Genomic DNA, 22,727 nt, shown 5'->3' with positions numbered 1-22,727 from the left:
GTACTCTTGGAATGGATCCTCATTTACAACTTTTTGCAATTCTCAAACATTGGCAGAGGTAGGCTTAGAAAGCTGTACTTGTCTCAGGTTTCCAGGCACAGAACTGGCAATCAAACACCTAAAAGGTGATGGGATGAATGTTTACAAATAGTCTAACCAGTGGCAAGCATTCAGGGTAGCATTCCAAACCAACGTTTTTAGCCCACTGTGCCACCCAAGACAGAGGCCCACCTAATGAAAATCAGTACTGACCCTGTTCCTCGTGGAAACAATCTACCCAGACTCCTGGACATCCCACCCCTCCACCCTGAAGGCCAATTCAGTTTTAGTTAGGAAATGTGAGATTCGAACATCCTGATTATCGATGACTATGTTCCGCCCCGGTGGATGATTTCCATCCTCTGTAGACAACAAAGGGCCTTAAACTGTATTCCTTTTGGCTAAAAGTACTTGTGTAAGGCATAAAAATGCAGTTCCTTCTGCTAACCCTTATGAGCCGGTGAGCAGCTCTCTCGCCATTCTAGACCCAATGTAGTCCGTATACCAAAACTCCTGGAAGATCCTGCAATTGGAAGCTTATGAGGCCCAGCTTGAAAGACAACTCTGCACCAACCATATGTAAATGGTGGGGGATGAGAACAATGGGAAGATGTCAAGCATTGATTCAGGTGGCCAAAGCAAGAGCTGCTTTGTGAGGCGGTAGGGAAATGAGTCATGGAAAGGCTGTGGCCAGGAGAGGACTTTCTTTTAAGGCAGGAAAGGACCCGTTCTCAGTACTGTTCATACTCATTGTTCATACTCATTGCACAACGACACTAATGCTATTTTGCGAATCAGTTGAAATTTACTGTAACATGTAAATTGGTGAAAAGTATTATTTAGGAGTTCTATGTAATTAGAAGATGTGCGTTCTTTCCATTTGTTTGGATTATTTATCATTGCCGTACTCACTTCATGTTAATATACTGCTACCGTAAGCATCTCTAGAGAACAGCTGTACATGGACGAATGCCTTTGTATTAGCCCAACTGCGAGTTTTCTATTTCTTGAAGTCTCCACGGGGAAAACATGTTTACCTTTGCAAAAATGCCTTCCTCTACACCCATAAAAAAAATACTTCTGCCCATAAGAGGAGTAAATTACTATTTCTAGTATTCGAGTGGGTCCAACAAGAAAAAAACCCTAAAACAAAACACCTCTTCAAAACATGTTAGAATGATGTTTCCAGACTTTCAAGGCATTTCCCACTCTGGAATGACCATTCATCCTCCCTGGGAAAACATTCAGTACCACAAAATGTTACTCGATACTGAGGGAAACATGTTGTGTGAGCAAATGTATCCTTTGTTACTCCAGTATAACAAGCACTGGCAAAGCCAACACGTTTGGCCTACACCAGATCTATTGGCTTTCTCTGGGTTTTTTTTAGACGTGCGCTGTCTCAGGGAAAGTATGAAAAACAATCCATCGTGTATGCAGATCTTGCACACGCAAATAGCGTTGAGAACCAGGTCCTGAGTTCAAAGATTTATTACATTTCAGCAGCTAATATCCGTGGACCACTAGGGCTAACTAGTTTAGGAGACCCAGCTAAAGATGAGTTGGGGAGCCTATTGCACACGAAGCACGGCTACTTAAAGTGCAGCAAGATACAGGGGCACAGGGAGGTGGGCCATGAGGGGTAAACTGCATTCTATTTATAACCAACTGAAATTCGAGAAGGAATGTTCGTTGCTTGCATTGAGGCCCAGGGTACCCAGAGAACTCCATGGCTTTTAAGGGAACGTCAGGTGGTTGATCAACGAACAACAGCATGCGTATGAGAAGAGTTGCCCTGTAGAGGCCGAGTGAGAACAGGCCGAGAGACTCTGTCAGAGGAGCTCGCAGACCAAAATTAGATTTATTTCGATCTGCTAACAATATGCCAAGTCAGAGGTAAATGGAAAGATAAGTAAAACGTCAATAGCAGCTGCAGAAGCAGAGAGACCGTAAACCAGACATACAAACCACTTTCTTGATCTTTACTAAACTAGAGAGATTCTGCAAATAATTACCTTTTATGCAGCATAAGTTCACGTTCTGCGAAGCCACCTTGGAAAACTATAAAATACAATCGAACTATGCATCTTAATGTATCAAGACACTCAGCTAAAGAGTATGTAGAATGACTAAGAATGTGTTTTTTAATGCTAACAATGTCATGTCATAATAAAATGTTATGTACTGCAGGCATAGTTATTTAAAGTTATATTTAAACAGCATAGGTTAGTGAGAGGCACTGCAAGAGCATATCAGTTGATCACACAATTGTTTTCATACGATTAACTCTCACTTGCCAGATATTGTCAGAATACAAAGACAGACAAAAACAAATAAAGGTGTAAATACCTTCAACAGAAGTACATTTCAATAATTAAAGTAAATTAATGTACAATATTGCAATGGAATACTACCTAATCTCAAAGCCTTCGGGTTGCTAGTTTCATTCATAACAAGACGGAGGGAAGGCAGAGAAGGGGAGGGGGGAGGAGAAATGCGACACGGCGGGCATGGGAGGGGGCCGAGCGGCAATGAGGGTGTGAAGCAGCAGGGGCCTGGGGGAAGCTGGCTGGGGAGGGGGAGGAGAAATGAACAGATGTCCGTGAGGTGTGGGAGGAAGAGAAATGAACCAAATGTCTGTGTTATATGTCACCACATATAAATAAGTGCGTTTTCTTTAATGATTATTAGGTATTCTTCATTTTGCCCCGTTCGGTCGCTTCTCGTTTCCTGCAGCTAAGCTGAGTCATCAGAATAATTTGCACAGGCGTGGGAGTGCAGAGGGTGCAGAGGCTGGGCTTGCATGCGACACATCAGGCAGGGGAGGGGGCTGAGCGGCGATGAGGGTGTGAAGCAGCAGGGGCCTGGGGGAAGCTGGCTGGGGAGGAGAAATGAACAGATGTCCGTGAGGTGTGGGAGGAGTGCCTGATGCGCGTGCTTGTTTGTTCACGTGATTCACGTGAACTTCAAGAAAACCGCAACAGAAAGCCCTTGGTTTGACGAGGATTTTGGCCACTTGAATTCCCGCTCCCTCAATTCGCTTGCGCGCATTGTAGGTCACAAGACCTAAAAAACTATCGCCCCATATCACTGATAAACCTAGATTGTAAAATTTACGCTAAGATCTTGGCGACTAGGCTCAACACCCAGCTTCCCAAACTGATTAGTACCTCCCAAGTAGGCTTCCTAAAACACCGGATGTCAAACGACAACACCAGACTCCTATGCCACATTTTAGAAAAAGCGAAAACCTCAACAGCCCCAATGGTGGCTATAACATTGGATGCCGAAAATGCCTTTGACAAGGTTTCGTGGGTATTCCTTGAGCACTGCATGCAGTCTTTTAATCTTGGCCACTCATTCATCAATATGGTAATGGCCCTGTATGCCTCTCCGTCCGCCAGAATCGCCATCAATGGCACCCTCTCTAATCCGTTCCGCCTTTATCAAGGCACTAGACAAGGCTGCCCTCTTTCACCTGCCTTGTTCCTCCTGGCCCTAGAACCCCTACTATCTGATATCAAACGCAATAATGAAATAGCAGGTGTGACTCAACGACATGCGGGTGAAGCTAGCGGCTTATGCCGATGACCTACTGATTGCAACTGCAAACCCTGAGAACTCCATAAAAGCTCTTATGTCCTCAATCGACAGGTATGCAGCCCTCTCCGGCTATAAGCTGGACCGCGACAAATCGGAGGTCAAACCTCTTAATATACACACCACCAGGAACGTCATCGGCGATTCTGGATTATCCTGGCAAACTGGCGTTATCAAATACTTGGGTGTTGAGTTTGAAGACTCCCTGCTTGGTACGCTTCGCAATAATGAGTCTGCCACCCTTGACAAAATTAAGCGCCTCTTGGATGGTTGGTCCCCTCGCTTCATCACGTGGTGGGGCCGGATCGAATCCATCAAGATGATGATTTCCCCCTTGGTCAACTACCTCATCACCATGCTCCCTCTCACACTTTCCGGGGACTTCCACCATAAACTTGACTACCTGATCTCCTCCTTTATCTGGCAAGGGAAAAGAGCCAGAATCAGTTTAAAAAAATTGCGTCTCGACAAATCCCAGGGTGGGGTTAACCTAGCAAACTTCAAACTCTACCAAACGGCTTTCCTTGCCAGACAAGGATCTCATTGGGTTACATCCCAACCAGATTATGTCCCAGTATGGATCACGGTCGAAAGAGCCATCTTTCGGTCCCTCGACCCTGCCTCCTTTCTGACCATCAAATTCCGTCCCTCCGTCTGCTCTGGTTCCATTTGTAAGACTACGAGGTCAGCTTTCTTGCAAATAAGCAAACACCTCCCGCACCAATTCAAGAAATCCAAATGGGAATCCCTGTGGTACAACTCCTCCTTAACATACAAAGGGAAAGCCCTATACAACGAGACTTGGATCACACAAGGTTTATTTTTCCCGCACCAGCTCTTCAATACCTCCGGCCCGCTCCCATTTTCTGAAGTCCGAACCAGATTTGACCTCCCGGAAGCAGAATTTTATAACTTCCTGAATGTCAAAGTGGCCATATCCAAAGCCAAACTTAACAACAGCATTCCCTCTCTCACTGCCTACTTTTCATCCCTTAACAAACTTGGCCATCAAGTCTCTAGGCTGTATAAACTATTGCGCCCGCAGTTGCCCAAACTGACGTAACCCATACGTCTCTTTTGGGAGTCCTACTCCTCAACACCGACCTCAGAGGCAGAGTAGGCCAGAACCTGGGAACTCAGCACGCGTCACAAAATTAGCCCTATTCTCTCCCAGACTAAATTCTGGCTTCTACACAAAGCCTTCTGGACGCCCAAGCGTCTCTTCCTACACAATATTAGAGACGACGACACATGTTTGGACTGCGCAGAGTCGGGAGGTGATCTCGAACACATATTATTACAGAATACTGGGACAGAATCTTTGATTTTATCACAAAGGTGCCCAAATCTCTCCACCACGAGAATTTTTCACCCTGGTATTAGGCTCTGCCAAAGCTGATACTCTTAATGACAATGATGAGGCTCTGCTGGATATACTTCTCACCGCAGTGGTGAAATTGATTTTAAACAACTGGAAGGACCCCAATAAAGCATCCTTTCCACATTGGCTCAACTGGGTCTCCAACTGGAGATGAGCCGATAACATTGCACTTAGGATCACCCCATGGCGCCCCCCCAGAAAATTGTGGTCCTCTCTAGACGGATATTTAAACCTCCAGAAACCTCCTTGACTTTTAATAAGCCTTAGATCCTCCATATACCTCCCCCAACCACTTATCTCTTGATAATATGCGCGCCTACTTGCACCAATGCCGCATGGGGTCATCCGGTGGGATACACTGCATTGGTATGATTAATGTTAATATTATTATTATTATTATTACTATGTAATGTTATCTCCTTATTTTATTATTTCCTTCTATGTTTTCATTATCACAGATGTATGCAATGTCGCTTCATATACCATTCTAAGTTTCTAATTTTGTGTATGTATTGTTTTCTCTTTATGTTGAAACTCCCAATAAATTTTTTTTTAAATAAAAAAAGGGCATGTATCTCAGCAGTAGTCTTTGCTACTTGTAGATCATAGGTCTCTTTGGCCGAGGTCAGTGGCACAGTTTTTTGAAAAAGAATGGCTTTCATTCTGCGTAGAGTATCAATTCGTATAGAAGAGATGCTCAGTGAAGGCCATAGAGGCGACTCCCTGACTGTCTTGGTTTGTGGAAACAATACTTGTGTGGATCAGCAACTGCGCGGACGAACTCGCCCCACTGAGGACCCCGCCTAGCAGACCCGGCAGCAAGAAGGCCCCATGGTTCACCGACGAACTCAAGAGCTCCAAGAAGAACTGCCGAGCCCTCGAGAAAGTCTGGAGAAGGGAACCGACACCGGACAACAGGACCTCCTTCAAACTTGCCACCCGGAAACACCACCAGCTGATCCGCGCCGCCAAGAAAACAGCATTCAAGGACCGGTTGGACAACAACGCACACAACTGCAAGGAACTCTTCAACATCATGAAAGAGCTTTCCAACCCCAGCGCAGGAAACAAAGACATCACCCCATCGCAAGACCTCTGCAACTCCCTCGCTTCATACTTCCACAACAAGATCGCGGACATACACAACAGCTTCAACAACCAACCAACGCACACCATGACCGAACAACCACCCCCCACCACCACCCTACACGCCTGGACCCCGATCAGCACCGAAGATACCATCCGCACGATGAACTCCATCCACTCCGGATCACCGACCGACCCCTGCCCTCACCACGTCTTCAACAAGGCCGACGCTGTCATCGCACCCCACCTACGAGACATCATCAACACATCCTTCGACACCACCATCTTCCCTGAGAGCTGGAAACACGCCGAACTCAGCGCTCTACTCAAGAAACCAACAGCGGACCCCACCGACCTCAAGAACTACCGCCCCATCTCGCTCCTCCCGTTTCCAGCCAAAGTCATCGAGAAGACCGTCAACAAGCAGATGGCCGCCTTCCTCGAGACGAACGGATCCCTCGACCCCTCACAGTCCGGCTTCCGAGCCAATCACAGCACCGAGACCGCCCTCATCGCCGCCACCGATGACATCCGAGCCCTGATGGACAATGGGGAAACAGCAGCCCTCATCCTCCTAGACCTCTCCGCGGCATTCGACACGGTCTGCCACCGCACCCTAGTACGGCGCCTCAGCAACATCGGAATCCAGGACAAGGCGCTGGAATGGATCATCTCCTTCCTCGACGGAAGAACACAGAGAGTCCGCCTACCACCGTACAAGTCAGAGGCCTCCAAAGTCATCTGCGGCGTCCCTCAAGGATCATCTCTGAGCCCCACCCTCTTCAACGTCTACATGAGCCCCCTCGCGGCCATCGTACGCAAACACAACCTCAGCATAATCTCCTACGCCGACGACACCCAGCTGATCCTCTCCCTGACCAACGACCCCGCCGCCGCCAGAGCCAACCTGCACGAAGGGATGAAAGAGGTAGCCGAGTGGATGACGACCAGCCGCCTGAAACTGAACTCGGACAAACCAAACCAACAGACCATGCACGCAACCTGGGCTTCATCCTGGACTCCTCCCTCTCCATGACCAGGCAAGTCAACAACGTTTCCTCGGCGTGCTTCAACATCCTACGCATGCTACGGAAGATCTTCTGGTGGATCCCCACCGAGACCAGGAAGACCGTCACCCAGGCCCTCGTCACCAGCCGACTGGACTACGGCAACGCCCTCTACGCCGGTACCACCGCCAAGCTCCAGAAGAGACTCCAGCGGATCCAGAACGCCTCAGCCAGACTCATCCTCGACATCCCACGAACCAGCCACATCTCCGGACATCTGAGAGACCTTCACTGGCTCCCCGTCAACAAAAGAATCACCTTCCGCCTCCTCACCCACGCACACAAAGCCCTACACGACCAAGGCCCGAGCTACCTCAACAGCCGAGTCAACTTCTACGCTCCCAAACGCCACCTCCGATCAGCCAACCACACCCTCGCCGCCGTCCCCCGCATCCGAAGAGCGACTACAGGAGGAAGGTCCTTCTCCTACCTGGCCGCCAAGACCTGGAACTCCCTCCCTCCCGACCTGCGCCTGACCCAAGACCACCTCTCCTTCAGGAAGAAGCTGAAGACCTGGCTGTTCGAGCGGTAGTGGCACCCCCCCCCCCCCCCCCCCCCCCCCCCCCAGCGCCTTGAGACCCTACGGGTATGTAGCGCGCTCTACAAGTGTCACTGATTGATACTTGCATACAGCAAGTGACCCTGGATGACACAGTTACTAGATATGGTATACCTGGCAAAATGCCACAGCAGCTGTGATCGTTCAACATAAGGTAACTCCCATTCGAAAGTTGCCCAAAAATTGGATCAATCACTTGCAGGTGATAGGATAAATTGTTAGGGGAAACATCGGTAGGCCCCCTTTAAATTAATACCCTGACAAAGGAGAGAACCGCTTAGTGCAAAGTTCACAGTTTGTACCGCTAAGGAACACTTCACGTCCCCCACGCCAACATCTGTGTGTGTATGGTAAATCCCAGGATGTCTTGATGTATTCTTTACCCAACCTTTCATATGTGCCTGCTAGTATGTGTTTTAGGCAATACTGAAAATGAAAAATTGTAACAGAGTGATTGTTCCATGTATTAACCATTCAGTAGCTGTTTTTTTTGCTACCATAAATGGCAATCTTTCCAGTTTTTCAATGCTCAGCACCGTATAGTCTGCTCCCCTTTGTGTCAATCGGATCTGTTTATCAGTGAGATTGAATTCTGAAAACAGTGACGTGGTATTGATTAAACGCCAAGACACATAGCCTTATTGAAGGTTTTGTAACGTCCAGCCTAATAGCATGATAGAACGTAGTTGCGAGTGACCATGTTGCAACATGACCAAGTCCTGTACCAAGATGTCTATGGCAGAAGATACTATGCTGTCCAATGAATATATCCTGGACGACAGTCGTTAACCCATTGTCAACTACAGAGAATGATTTCTCTAAATTAATATGATCAATTTCTCGTATTCGTTCTGCAGTCTCTGTATGTGTGTACTTCCATATTTCGTTATATGCAGCATATTTAAAACATTTTTGACACAGTTTTCTTGGTCCTAGCAAGAATTCCCTAAGATCAGCACCAACTTTAGGTAAATAGAAGTGTTGCTTTACATCCTTAAGTGTAGATCTTTGTAGCCAATCAAGGCAGAGCTTACCTACACTGTATGTTGTTACTATTCCAGGATGCTGTCTTTGAACACAACTTGAGTCTGGCCTATTGATTTTAAACCCTTGTGTTTTGTTCAGTAATCTATCTTGACAGTTGTTTGTGTCTTTGAGCCAGATCAACCATTTATTCCAATCTGGATGTGTTCTTTTGTGATGCAAAATAGTATGTACGTCGACCTCCCCCTCTGAGGTGTTGTCACTCTCATGTGTAGGCGTAGGTATGGATGGATTATTCCTGTCTTTGATCTTGGCTAACCCGAGGCAAGACGTCTGTTGGACAGTGTCATTCAAAATCATAATTTGCTCAGGGATGACACAAGCTCTAAACAAAGCTTCTAACTCCTGCACTTGCCAGTCTTTTGTACCCCAGACAGTTTTTGTCTCAATGTTGTCTTTCCAAAAGTCGAAACCTAGTAGAGACAGTTGAGCAAAAAAGGCTGCAGAATAAATCTGTTTGTTATTGGTCAACATACTATTTTTTTGCTGTTCTGTTCACATTTCTAAAGTAAAATGTTTCTGGATTGGACACCCTGAAAAGTATGGAAATTTCATAGCAAATATTTTTGAGCTACCCTTTTGTGGCGTAGGACAATGTTCCCATTGGTTATACATTAATACATTTCTAGGACTTGTAGATTTGTGCAAGAAATGATTACCATAATGGTTATAACAATATATATGTTCATAGTCTGAAGAATCTTCTAAATATTCATGATTTGTGAATACTGCAGACATTTCTAAATCTGACATCATATTAATAACAGTCTCAAAGTCCCAATCATCAGACAAGGTACTAGATGAAACAAAGTCACTTAATGAAATCTTGAACTGGTGTGGAATCTTCCATAGCTCTGACGGGCCAAAAATATCATATTCTGTTTTGTCCAAAGCTTTACCATCAGGTATAGGAATGGCTGTGATGTTCACTGCTGACAAATCTCTTTGTTCACAATGAGATGATTTGTGTGGTTTGAGGAGTAAGTTGACGTTCTTACTTGCTGTGTCTATTTTGACATATCTTCCATTTATCAGCACACCCAGAGTTATTCAGTCAGAAGAACTTTATTTCGGCAATTACTGCCATAAAATCACAATAATATTACTTCTGATAGATACATCTGCCAGTGGATTCCTCACATTGTGAATATCCCCCTGCGTCAGCAACGTTCGGAAAATTCTTTTGTAGCACGCCGGCGTGGACGACGTCACAGGAGCACGGCATCGAGCGCGACTCCGGCTGACGTCACCGACTCCTTATTAGGCCTGCGTCGGCGTGATGACATCAGTTCCCTTTTTTCCGCGTCGTCGACGCTAACGGTTTCTTGGGATCTCTTGTGTTACGGATAGTAACTTTGTTGCTATTTGTGTGTTTCTGTATCTTTTCGAGTTGCTGTCTTCCGCCGAAGATGTCGTCGAAGAAGACAGGTTTTAAGCAGTGCGGATCGTGTGCCAGGATGATGTCTATAACCGATCCTCATGGTGATTGCTTGTTGTGTCTTGGATCGGACCACGATGTTGAAGGCTGTCGATCCTGTTCTAAAATGAACCCGAAGGCTCTGCGAGAACGAGAAGCTAAACTCCTTCTGGCCAAGGTAAAAGGAAAGGATGCCAAGAAGTCTTCAAGACGCTCAAGGCCTAAGACGAGGTCTAGATCGAGGTCCCGATCGGAGTCGGCGTCGAAGTCTGCTTCGGGACATGCTTCGGGTTCCTCGATGAAAAAACATAAGAGGAAGAAGCATAGCTCGAGGCATCATTCTGGCAGGGAGTCGGACTCGAAGAAGAGGTCTTCTTCTCAAACATAGTAAGGACTTTTTGTCTCCCTCACCATCTCGTGAGCCTGTAGGTGAAGCCTCGCCTTTACAGTCCCGAGGGCCTTCTCCGGATCCGGGACCGGATCCGTCTCTGGATCCCTGTCAGTCTTCGGCACATGAGGAAGAAGACGTTGTAGATCCTCAGGCTTCGGCGACTCCGGTGCATCATCCAGAGGAACAGGAAGGTCAAGAAGAAACGATTCCGGCGCAGCCTCCTTTGGAGCAGCCAGTTGGTTCGTACCCTCCGTTTCCTGGTCAGGACCCCTCGCATTTCCTTGATGTAATGTATGGTGTGTATGCGAGGGCAATGTACCCCACTGGTGCACCGGCTGGTCCCATGGGTCCATTGTCGTATAACTTGGGTGTCCCTTAAGCTTACTCTCCGGCGCCTTTTCTACCATTTATGCAGACGCCATAGCCACCTTGGCTTGGTTTGGCGGCACAGCCCAAGTCATCGACTCAGCACACAGCTTCGCCGGCTCCGGAGCAACCTCGGGATCGGAATCAAGGCTCGACGCCGGTTCATTCTTCCCATTCTCAAGCTGTTCCAGCTCCTCACTCGATGCCGGCCCGACTCAGTCGGAGTCGTTACCGGATCCGACGACTTCGGTTCGATAGGAGTGGTCGAGGCGTAGAGCTCAGCGTCTCATGGAAGAGAAGGAATATGAGGACCCTGAAGTGGAGGAAGGTGAACTTCAGGAACAGGAAGATTATTTTGAAGAGCTACATAGTGCAAGTGGTTTGGAACTTTTGCCAGAATGGGAGTTTCCTGCAGTTTCTGATGCACCTTCTAAGGATGTAGCTCCCTACCATGTTGTTATTAAGAAGGCTGCAAAACTGCTGAACTTGACTTTGCCTTCTGTAGAGTTTAAATCTAACATCCTCACTGAGGTTCTACATTCACCTTCTTCTGTTGTTGAGCCGACTCTCCTGTTCACTGAGGCTCTTTCTGAACCGATATTATAAGTCTTGAAAAGGCCTCTGTCTGCTCCTGCGGTGTCTATAACAGTGGCAAGACTCTATAGGGTGGCACCTGGTGACCCTGAGTTCTTGATTTCCCATCCTTCGCCAGAAAGTCTGGTGGTTCAGGCGGCATGTTCAAAGAAGTCGGCAGGTGCTTTTCCCGAGGTTCCAGGGGATAAGGACTCAAAAAGGTTGGATCAGAATGCTAAGAAGGTATTCTTGTCAAGTAGCATGGCCCTGAAATCGACAAATGCTACTTGTCTGCTGGGCAGATATGTACATGCTTTGATGGACACGGTTATGCAGTTATCATCTAAGCTTCCGGAGGAGGATAGAAAGAACTTCAATGAAGTAGTGTCTGACACGCAGGCTGCGGCTCGCCAGGTGATTCAGAGTGGCATGGACACGGCGGACTCTGTGGCTAGAATAATGGGATCTTCAGTCGCCACTAGAAGGGCCGCTTGGTTAAAGTCGTCCGAATTTTCAACTGATGTTCAGGCTGCTCTAATGGATTTGCCTTTTGATGGCACTGGCATTTTTTGGGAAAAAGGCTGACGCTGCCTTAGAAAGGTTTAAAGATAGTAGAGCAACTGCAAGGTCCTTGGGCTTACAGACAAGAGGCTCTTTCACTAAGAAGTACAGGGGCTTTGGAAGATCTACTTTTCGTTCCAATAAGCAGACCCAGCAGCAGCAGCAGCAGCAAAATCCCTTGTACAAGTCCTATGGAGGTAGACAAAGGGGTCGTGGTTGTGGACGTCAAGCCTCCTCCTCCTCTAGTTCCTCCTCTAATACCCACCCCCCACCTACAACAGCAAAGCAGCCCTAGATCCACCATTCCTGATCATGCGGGTCCTGTAGGGGGTTGGCTTACTTATTTTCTACGAGATTGGGAATCGGTTACATCAGATCTTTGGGTTCTCAATCTCGTAGAGAATGGGTATGCTCTTCCCTTTCGGGAGTTCCCTCCCAATTACCCTCCTTGCCAAGGTTTTTGCTCGGAGGACCACCTGTTGCTCTTGCAGGAAGATGTCCTGGCACTGTTCAGAAAAGGTGCGATAGAGGTGGTTCCGGAGCAGAAGAGGGGTCAGGGGTGCTACTCCCAGTATTTTTTGATCCCCAAGAAGGATGGCAGACTTCGTCTGATCCTGGACCTCAGGATTTTGAACCTCAATCTCAAACAGGAGAAGTTCAAGATGCTCACTCTTGCGCAGGTTCTTCAAGCGCTGATGGAAGAAGACTGGATGGTGTCGATCGACTTACAGGATGCTTATTTCCACATCCCCATCCTGAAGTCACACAGGAAGTATCTCCGTTTCACGGTTGGGTCGCAACACTACCAGTTTGCGGTCCTCCCATTTGGTCTTACTACTGCGCCTCGAGTCTTCACCAAGGTGATGGCAGTGGTGGCTGCACATCTCAGAAGATCGGGGATACCGGTATTTCCGTATATGGATGATTGGCTGATCAAAGCAGAATCTCCGGAGATAGTGCTCCATCATCTGCAAGAGACAACTCAGTTGTTGCACAGGTTGGGTTTTTCGATAAATGTTCCCAAATTTCACCTGGTGCCCTCCCAGCACAACCCGTTCATAGGTGCGGTACTGGACACAACTGTGTGTTGTGCATTCCCTCCTCCTCAAAGGATTCATGACATACAGGAAATTATACCTTTATTTCACAATAGAGTGTGTGAGAAGTTGGCCAGATATATAGTGCTCACTATTCTAGTGATCACTGTGTATCATACCAAACAACCCTTATTGATTGGTTGTAAGTCAACCTTATAGACTAGCTATCCTAGTAGCGTGGACAAAAGCAGTCTTTAGACTAAACTCTAGAGGGCATGTTAAGCCAGCTGTTTTACCATCACATATACCCCTTGAACACCAAGTGAAAGGACACCACACAAGTTGTTATAAAAATAAAGGATATTTATTAATAACAAGTCTACCCTGAACTCTTTATGAGTCAGGGAGCTAAGCTCAATACAAAACTCTTACGAAAATACTTCAAGTTGCACAATTTACATAAATGCCCGAGGGGCACGAAAAACCATATACACTAAAAGTGGAATGCAAAATACTAGCAGGTGAGTAACTGGATCCAGAGGCTTCAGGATCGCTAGGACTACACTACTGAACTCTAAGGTTAGGAGCAGGAGGCCTAGGGAGATCGGGTGCAGAGTGTGCACTCTCACGCGGGATGCGGGACAAAGTCTATGGAGGCTAGTATTTCTAAAGTTACTGTTTTCGGACGAATCCGACTAGATAGACTTAAAACGAAAAAGGATCTGGACACTTAGATAGTGAACCTGCGTTGGAGCACCGAAATGCTCGGGTTACCTAGCCCAGGGGCTGCGGCTGCATAGGGTTCAAAAGACGGCGGGAATCCTCGTTGTAGTCTATGGAGCCTGAAAGAAGAAGTTGCTGGCAGGCGACCAGTGAAGATGTTCGGTGTGATCCAAGCCTGGATCGGTGATGGAGACGACCTGAAAGCAGAGGGGACTCAGTTCTTAATCACTAGCCAGTGATTGTGTGGGCACCAGGATGGCATCGGATGAAGTCACCTCGACCAGGTGAGTGGGCGACGCTGGACTCTGCAGTCACACGGGCCAGAAGGCGTTGTCAGCGACCAGGCTGGAGGTGCGAGCTGTCCCACGAGGGTGTCTGCTGTCGGCGATGCTGGACCCAAGATGGGGGCAACAAACCTTGGCAAAGGCAAGCCCACGCGGTGGAGTCAAGATGGCGTCTGGGTTGGACCAGGAGGGTCCGGGGTGCTCCTCTTCTGGGAGGGAGCAAGGGCCAGTCTGGAGCAACCAGACCAGCGATGAAATCGTCGTGGTACGTCGTCAGGAGGGCCACTAGCCAACGGGCAAGTGACCGGACAACGCGGCAAGCAGCAAAGAGTAGAAGGGCCCCACGCAGATCTCGTGGATGCTGGGGGGCTGGACTTCGGTGCTGGAGCTACTCTGGGTTGGGGCTTCTCAAACCCACGTGCACTCACTCGAGGGTCCCTCGGAGGTCGTGCTGGTTAAGCGTCGTGCAGATTTTGAAGATGGCCGGTCCCTCAGGTCTCGTCACACCCACGAATCTCAGCTGGGCTGATGATGCAGGTAGAGGTCAGAGATGCCAGGGAATCCGGGTCTCGTCGAGCTGGTCAGTCTTGATCCGGAGGATGGACGTGCAGCAAACCGCGATGCTTAGGTGGTGCCTGCGGGTGCAGGGTGGCTACTCCTTAGCCACAAGGGAGAGTCTTCAAAGAAAGTCAAGAGTTCCTTTCGTGGAAAGTAGTTCAAGATTCAAGATGATCCAATTTGGGAAGGGGGCCCGCTCCTACCTTTATTCTAAGAAAAGGGGCTGGCACGCGACTAGGTCCTGCCCATGGGTGGGACCAGGAGGGGGGTGGTTACACCCCTCTCCTTTGTCCGGTCTCTCTCCAGCTCAGGGGCTGGGGTGCCCCTGGAACTGGTTTGAGCCGGCAGATGCACAGTGAGCACCGGGGTGCCACTTGCAGTCACCTTCCTCTCAGCCCTGCCTACCTGGGATACACAAAACCCTGTCTGGGATGGTGCTAGCACCGCCCCTTACAGGAAACCCTTTGTCCGAGCTCTCCTCGCTGGAAGGACTCCAGCAACAGGAGGTCAGACTTGTGTCTGTGGTGGCAGCATCCATTTTGTGATGCTGAGGCTCGAGTTAACTTTAACCGGGGTTCACAGTTACATACATGTTGTGTCCCTCTAGAAGGGTGGAATGCTAACCCCGTCGCCAGAATTGGCGAGGGGTTAGTATTCCAATTCGTATGACACCTTACTCGACATGTTTTGATAAAGCGATACCAAAGTTGGCAAATAACCGGGAGGATTATAATGCACTTAAGAGTATATGGTATAGCGTTATCATGGAACAGCTATTGGGACTTGGTTCCGCAAGCTGCAAACGGGCTCAGCTCATGCCAGAGCACCATCTCACATAATTCCAAGCACTCTGCCTTCAGGATTAATAAGGCCTGCCATAGGAGTGACTGATAGGAATACATGTGTCCATTTTAGGTTTAGATATAGGAATACTATATCTAAAGCAAAGGGTGTTTACACCACCTTGCCCCAGCTGTCGTGCAGCCAGTTGTGTCAGATTTGGGTGGCCAGCCAGGGGTGGCACAATACATGCTGCAGCCCCTGGTAGGCCCTGGGTACACCTATGCCCTGGATACCTAAGGTATGCTGTACAGGGACTGATAAGGTGGCCCAGTACCAATTGGTAAATGCACTTAAGGTACATGTGTGTCAATTTAGAGAGAGAACAGCTAGGCTGTGGGTCTGATTAGCAGGCCCACAGCCAGGGAAAGTCGTAAACCAGTGAAGCAAAAAGCAAAAATCGGGGGTGACCATAGGATTGCAGACCCCACTCTCCTACATAACCCCCCCCCCCCCCCAAACTTAGGGACATTAAACTAACCTTGACCAGGTGAGTCTTCTTGTTCTAAGTGGAAGTACCAGGAGAGACCATCTGCATTACCATAGTCAGTCCCTGGGCGGTGCTCCACTGTAAAGTCCATCCCCTGTAGGGAAATGGACCACCTAAGAAGTTTGGGGTTTTCACCCTTCATCTGATTTAGCCATAAGAGGGGCTTTTGGTCGGTCTGAATCTTGAAGTGAGTGCCAAACAAGTATGGCCTCAACTTCTTCAGGGCCCAAACCACAGCAAAGGCCTCCCTCTCAATAGCTGACAAACGTTTCTCTCTAGGGGTCAGCCTTCTACTTATAAAAGCAATGGGCTGGTCATGACCATCAATATTCAGTTGAGAAAGAACAGCTCCCACACCCAACTCAGAAGCATCTGTTTGGACAATGAATGGCTTGGAGTAGTCTGGACTCTTGAGAATAGGTGCAGTGCACATGGCCTGCTTTAGGTCATCAAATGCCTTCTAACAGCTAGCTCTGACCTGTGTCTGGGTGGTTGGAGGAGCCCAGTCCTTTATGGCCTGTATCTTGCTCTCCTAAGGTTGAACTTGGCCTCCACCTACAAGGTGGCCCAAGTATACAACTTGACTCTGCCCTATCTGGCACTTGGTAGCCTTGGTAGTGAGGCCTGCCTTTTGCAGGGCCTCTAAAACTTTCCTCAGGTGGATCAGGTGATCCTCCCAGGTGGAGCTAAAGACAGCAATATCATCTAGATATGCTGCACAGAAGTCATCCAGCCCAGAGAGAACTTGGTTCACCAACCTTTGAAAAGTGGCAGGTGCATTTTTCAAACCAAAGGGCATCACCACAAACTGGTAATGACCTCCTGGGGTAGAAAATGCTGTCTTGGCCTTGGCATCCTCAGCTAACCTGATTTGCCAATAGCCAGCTGTCAGGTCAAATGTGCTCAAGAACTTGGCAGAAGCCAATCTGTCAATGAGCTCATCTGCTCTAGGTATTGGATGGGCATCTGTCTTAGTGACAGCATTGAGACCCCTGTAGACTACACAAAACCTCATCTCTCTCTTACCATCCTGGGTGTGCGGTTTAGGCACTAGAACTACAGGACTAGCCCAAGGGCTCTCTGAGAGTTCAATGACTCCCAATTCCAACATTTTCTGTACTTCTTGTTTGATACAGTCCCTGACGTGGTCAGGTTGCCTGTAGATTTTACTCTTTATAGGTAGTCTGTCACCAGTGTCCACCTCATGGGTGCACCAGTTTGTCTGACTGGGTGTCAGAGAGAACATTTGTCTGAAGGATTGAAGAACCTGTTTACAATCCTCTTGCTGATGCTCAGAGAGGCTGTCAGAAAAGACTACACCATCTACTGACCCATCATCAGGGTTCTGAGTGAGCAGGTCTGGGAGAGGGTCACTCTCTTCCTCCTGTCCCTCATCTGTAGCCATGAGCAAGCCCATGTCTTCCCTGTTGACAAATGCCTTGAGCCTGTTCACATAAAGTACTCTGTGAGGGCTCCTGGGAGTTCCAAGGTCCACCAGGTAGGTGACCTCTCCCTTTTGCTCAATAATTGTATGGGGTCCAGACCACTTGTCTTGGAGAGCTGCGGGGGCCACCGGCTCCAACACCCACACCTTCTGTCCTGGGTGATACACCGTCAGGGCAGCCTTTTGGTCATGCCAAGCTTTTTGGAGTTCTTGGCTGGCCTCAAGGTTTTTAGATGCCTTCTCCATGTACTCTGCCATCCTGGATCGGAGACCAAGTACATAGTCCACTATGTCCTGTTTAGGCTTTTTGAGAGGTAACTCGCATCCTTCCTTCACAAGACACAGGGGTCCTCTTACAGGATGCCCAAAGAGAAGTTCAAAAGGGCTGTAGCCAACCCCCTTCTGTGGGACCTCTCTGTAAGCAAACAGAAGGCAGGGTGAAAGGATGTCCCATCTTCGCCTAAGCTTTTCAGGTAACCCTTTTATCATCCCTTTGAGGGTCTTGTTGAACCTTTCAACAAGCCCATTGAATTGTGGATGATAGGGAGTGGTGAACTTGTAGTTGACACCACACTCTTTCCACATAGCAGTCAAGTATCCTGACATGAAGTTTGCACCCCTGTCAGAGACAACCTCCTTAGGAAACCCCACTCTGGCGAAAACTCCAAGTAGGGCCCTGGCCACAACAGGAGCTGTAGTGGTCCTAAGGGGAATAGCTTCTGGATACCTGGTGGTATGATCCACTACCACCAGTATAAATCTGTGCCCAGATGCTGTTGGGGGTCCATTGGTCCAACAATGTCAATCCCCACTCTTTCAAAGGGTACCCCCACCATAGGTAGTGGTATAAGGGGGGCCTTTGTAGTGCCACCTGATTTGCCACTGGCTTGACAGGTGACACATGAGCGACAAAACTCTTTATGTTTAAAGTATTTTATTGAAGGAGTACACAGATAGAAAAAAACATTCAAGCAATGACATCCGTGCTATAGACCCGGGAGCCCCCCTTAAAGTAGTGTCAAACCTCAACTGTAGTAAAGGCGGTGTGGGCTCCGCACCCATGTGCATAACATTAAACAACACCCTGAGGTAGAAAAAGGCTCTCTGTACACACCCCATTTTCTAGAAACTGTTCCCCCCCCCAACTCCCTCCCACCCTATCCCTCTCTCCCTCCCCCGCCCCATCCAGTGCCCTGCTCAGCTAAATGTACTTGAATCTGCCCCGACCCTCCCCTCTCACCCCCCCCCCCCCAGGTTAAATGGCTGCTAAGCAATGTGGGCGATCGGTGGTGTGAGTCTCAATAATCTCAAGTATCTTGGGCAGGTTAATTCCTTGAACTCGGTGGCCAATAGTGCATGAAAGGACTGCCATAGTTCTTCAAATTGTTCCACCTCCCCGGCCATCATAAGTGACAGTTTCTCCAAGCCCAGGACATTCCATAATCTGTGCAACCAACCCGTAATGGACGGAACAGTGGTAGTGCGCCAGTGTATTAGGATGTTCTGAATCGCCGTGCCTAGTGCTATGGCAATTTGCCTGCCTCTGCGTGATTTCAGTGGGTACATCAACCCATTAGGTAATCCCAAAAGGACATATGCTGGGAAGCGGGGCAACTCAATCTCGAAATGGGCATCGATCTCATCAAGCACCTCCTTCCAGTAAGGAAGCAATATCGGGCAGTCCCATAGAACGTGTGTCAGAGTGCCAAGTTGTCCACACCCCCGCCAACAGGTGCTATCAATATGCCTATCCATCTCGTGTAACCATTCCGGGGTATTGAACCAATATGTAGATACCTTGGTGAAAGTCTCAGTCAGTCCTACATGATAAGCGGAGTGCCGTGCACAATACAAGACCTGGTCCCACTCCTTGTGGCTCAATGTCCTACCTAGCTCCCTGTTCCAGCGTTCCCTACCAGGATTATGAAAGTGGGTGGGGGGGTTGCAACATCTTATAAAGATCCGTAATTAGTTTTGCATCCGTAGTGCGCGTCGCCAACCATTTCTCGTACGGCAGTAGCTTCCTGTCAGCCCAGTCCCGTACCTGTGGCTGTAAAGCCCAGTGTCGTACCTGCCAATAGCACATCCTGTCCGTCTCCAATAACCCATATTCCTCTTTGAGACTCTGAAAAGGGAGGACCCCTTCCGACCCGTACAGATGGAAAAGAGCCCTGCATATGGCCGCCCACCAGTGTGTAAAGGCACCCGGGGCAGTCCCCGGCGTGAAGTCAGGGTTGTCCGCAATAGGCGTAAACGGGGAGGGAAACGTGGTGAGCTCGTGCGTTTGATTGGTAACATCCCACACTCTCAGAGGAACCCGCGTAACAAAAGATGCATAGAGGTTCGGAGGGCGATGCGCTTTGCGCAGAAAGGGCACTTCCTGCAAGGGACGGCCCGCCACCGCCTGGTCCCACCGACTCCATTCCACCAGGTATCTCAGCTGCGCCGCCTGAAAGTATTTGCGCAAGTCTGGGACTCCCAATCCCCCCGATTCCGGCGCCAACATGGAGAGAGCCCTCTTCATCCGAGGTCTGCGGCCCTGCCAAACAAAGTGGGATAAGGCCAGCTGCGTCTGCTGAATCCAGCCTTTGGGTGGTTGCAGTGGCAGCGCCCGGAACAGGTATAAGATTTGGGGGAGGACCGTCATTTTAATCGCCGCCACTCTCCCAAGCCAGGATATCATGCCTTTACTCCATCTCCCCAGTTCCTCTTTAATTTTTCTACCCAGAGTGGCATAATTGGCCGTCACCGTTGCCTGCAGCGTGGGCGCTAGCAGAATACCCAAGTACTGGACTTGACTGGCCGACCACTGCATAGGGAAGAGGTCTTGTAATTCCCGTCGTGTTGCAGACGTAAGAGAGAGGTCCAGGGCTGCCGATTTCCCCATGTTCCTCTTGAACCCCGCCACCCGGGAGAAGGCCTCTAGTTCAGAAACGCACGCCGGCAGAGCACGCCTTGGCTCCTCTAAGGTCAATATCACATCGTCGGCGTAGAGGCTGACTGTGTGTATATATCCTCCCATTTTCACACCGATCGCGTCCGGATTCTGCCGTATTCTCTGGGCAAACGGCTCCATATATAAAGCGAAGAGGAGTGGGGACAACGGGCACCCCTGTCTGGTGCCTTGCTCAATATTAAACCTCTGAGAGCTGCAGCTGTTCACCCGCACCACCGCCGACGGGAACCGGTAGCAATTAAACACCCAAGATCGAAATTTCCCGTCGATGCCCATCTTCTCCAGCACCCGCTCTAAATAAGGCCAGTGCACCCGGTCGAACGCTTTTTCAGCGTCGACCGACAATAGCATCCTTTCTCCGGGAATCCGTGACGCCTTTTCCAAGATATGTACCACTCTCTTGGTGTTATCCACCGTCTGCCTCCCGGGCACAAAGCCGACCTGATCTGATTCCACAAGACCCGGTAGATAGAGCGCCAAGCGTGCCGCCAAAATTCCTGTGTACAGTTTGAGGTCAACGTTTAAAAGGGAGATCAGACGGTACGAGCTGCACAGGGCCCTGTCCTTCCCGGGTTTGGGTATGACCGACACCATGGCTTGTAAAAGATCCGGCGGGAATCGCCCCCGGTTCGGAGAAGGAGTTGAACAGTTTCGTCAGTATAGGCGCCAGCGTGGCACTAAACGTCCTGTAAAAGAGCGCCGTGTAACCATCTGGGCCAGGGGCCTTACCGTGTTTAAGCTTACAGAGGGCGGCGATAACCTCCTCAGTCCGGATCTCCCTTTCCAGATATTCCGTCTGGGACGTTGCTAGGGACGGGAGGGTGACCGAGTCTAGGTAGTCCTCCGTCTCCTGCGCCAGCAGGCCCTCCCCTGCATACAAATCGGCATAAAAACGACGAAAGGTTTCGGCTATCTGTGCGTCCTCTGATACCACCCCGCCATTCCCCACCGCGATCTCCTTCACCCGGTGGCGTTCGTGGGTCACTCTGAGTTTGCTCGCCAGAAGGCGACCACACCTGTCCCCCCCGTATAATAAGCATGTTTCAGCCGCAGCGCAGCGTACTCCGCTCTATCCATATCTAAAGAGGACAGGAGTTTCCTCGCTGCCTTCAGCTGCTTCCAGATCCTGAGGGCCCCTGTGCGGCGATGCACCTCTTCAAGTTTCTTGACGTTTTGCGTGAGCTCGTCCCGTTTCTGCCTCCGATCCCTATTCTCTGCCGAGGAGATCGCAATGAATTCCCCTCTGACTACCGCCTTAAGTGCGGCCCACTGAGTTGCTACTGAAGTGTCTGTGTTGTCATTGTGTGTTTGAAAGTCCCTAATTGCCTCAGTAACGCGCTGCACAACTGTTTTCCGATGTAAGAGAGCGTCTCTAAGGCGCCAGACTCTGCGAGGGGCCCGATCAGCTGGCAAAGAGAAAGACCCCGAGACCGGCGCGTGATCCGATAAGGAAATGACCCCCATCTCCGATGTCGTGGCCAAGGCACGGACCGGGTCAGAAACCAGTAAGTGGTCCAGCCTGGCGTACGTCTTACGCATGTGAGAGTAGAAAGAGTAGTCCCGGTCTGCAGGGTGCAAGTAGCGCCAAAGGTCGTGTAGATCCAGGTCTACTAATTGGGACTTTGTCTGCTGTGATAGTTCCCCCGACTGTGGGGACCGCTGGGCTGACCTGTCTGTAGCCGAGTCAAACACCATGTTTAGGTCACCACCCAGAATAATGTGTCTGTCTGGAGATGCTGTGATGTCAATTAGTGCCGAGCGCATGAAGCTATCCTGTTGTTCATTTGGACAGTATATCGTTCCGAGTTTGAACCCTTCTGCTCCCCGAATTTGTGTAATACCTCCCCCCTAAACGCGGCAGACACTAAGATCGCTACCCCAGCTGTTTTGGAGGTGTTCGATGAGAAGAACTGCGCGGGGAATTTGCGTGATCGTAATCTATGGCAGTCCCGTGTGAGCAAGTGAGTCTCCTGAAGGAGACAAATGTCAGCCTGAGTGTTCTCTAGCAAGGACAGGACTGCCCTTCTCTTAACCGGGTTCTTAAGCCCTTTGACATTGAGGGTCACGACCTTAAGGGACCCCATGATCAGTCAGTACAAAGTGACATACGCAGCAAATCCACTTTAGGGAGGGTCGGGGTGTAAGCCTACGCAGCGACATGACCCTCACCGGGTCCTCGCGGAAACAACAAGAGCACTGAACGGACTGAACCCACCCCTCACTCAACACCCAGCCCCCCTGTCCCCCAACTCTCCCTCCTCCGCATCCCTCCCGCTCCCCCAACTTCCCCCAACTCCCTCCCCTTCCAGGT

General features: G+C 49.3%; 1 protein-coding gene across 1 annotated transcript in view; it reads left to right on the top strand.

Moving 5' to 3' along the window:
• Nucleotides 1-22,727, top strand: part of XRN1 (5'-3' exoribonuclease 1) — a 1,308,150-nt gene that overhangs the window by 1,093,876 nt on the left and 191,547 nt on the right. The window lies entirely within an intron of this gene.

Source organism: Lissotriton vulgaris, chromosome 11 (assembly GCF_964263255.1).
Source record: "Lissotriton vulgaris chromosome 11, aLisVul1.2, whole genome shotgun sequence".
NCBI lineage: Eukaryota > Metazoa > Chordata > Amphibia > Caudata > Salamandridae > Lissotriton > Lissotriton vulgaris.
This window is presented reverse-complemented; position numbering and strand designations above follow the sequence as displayed.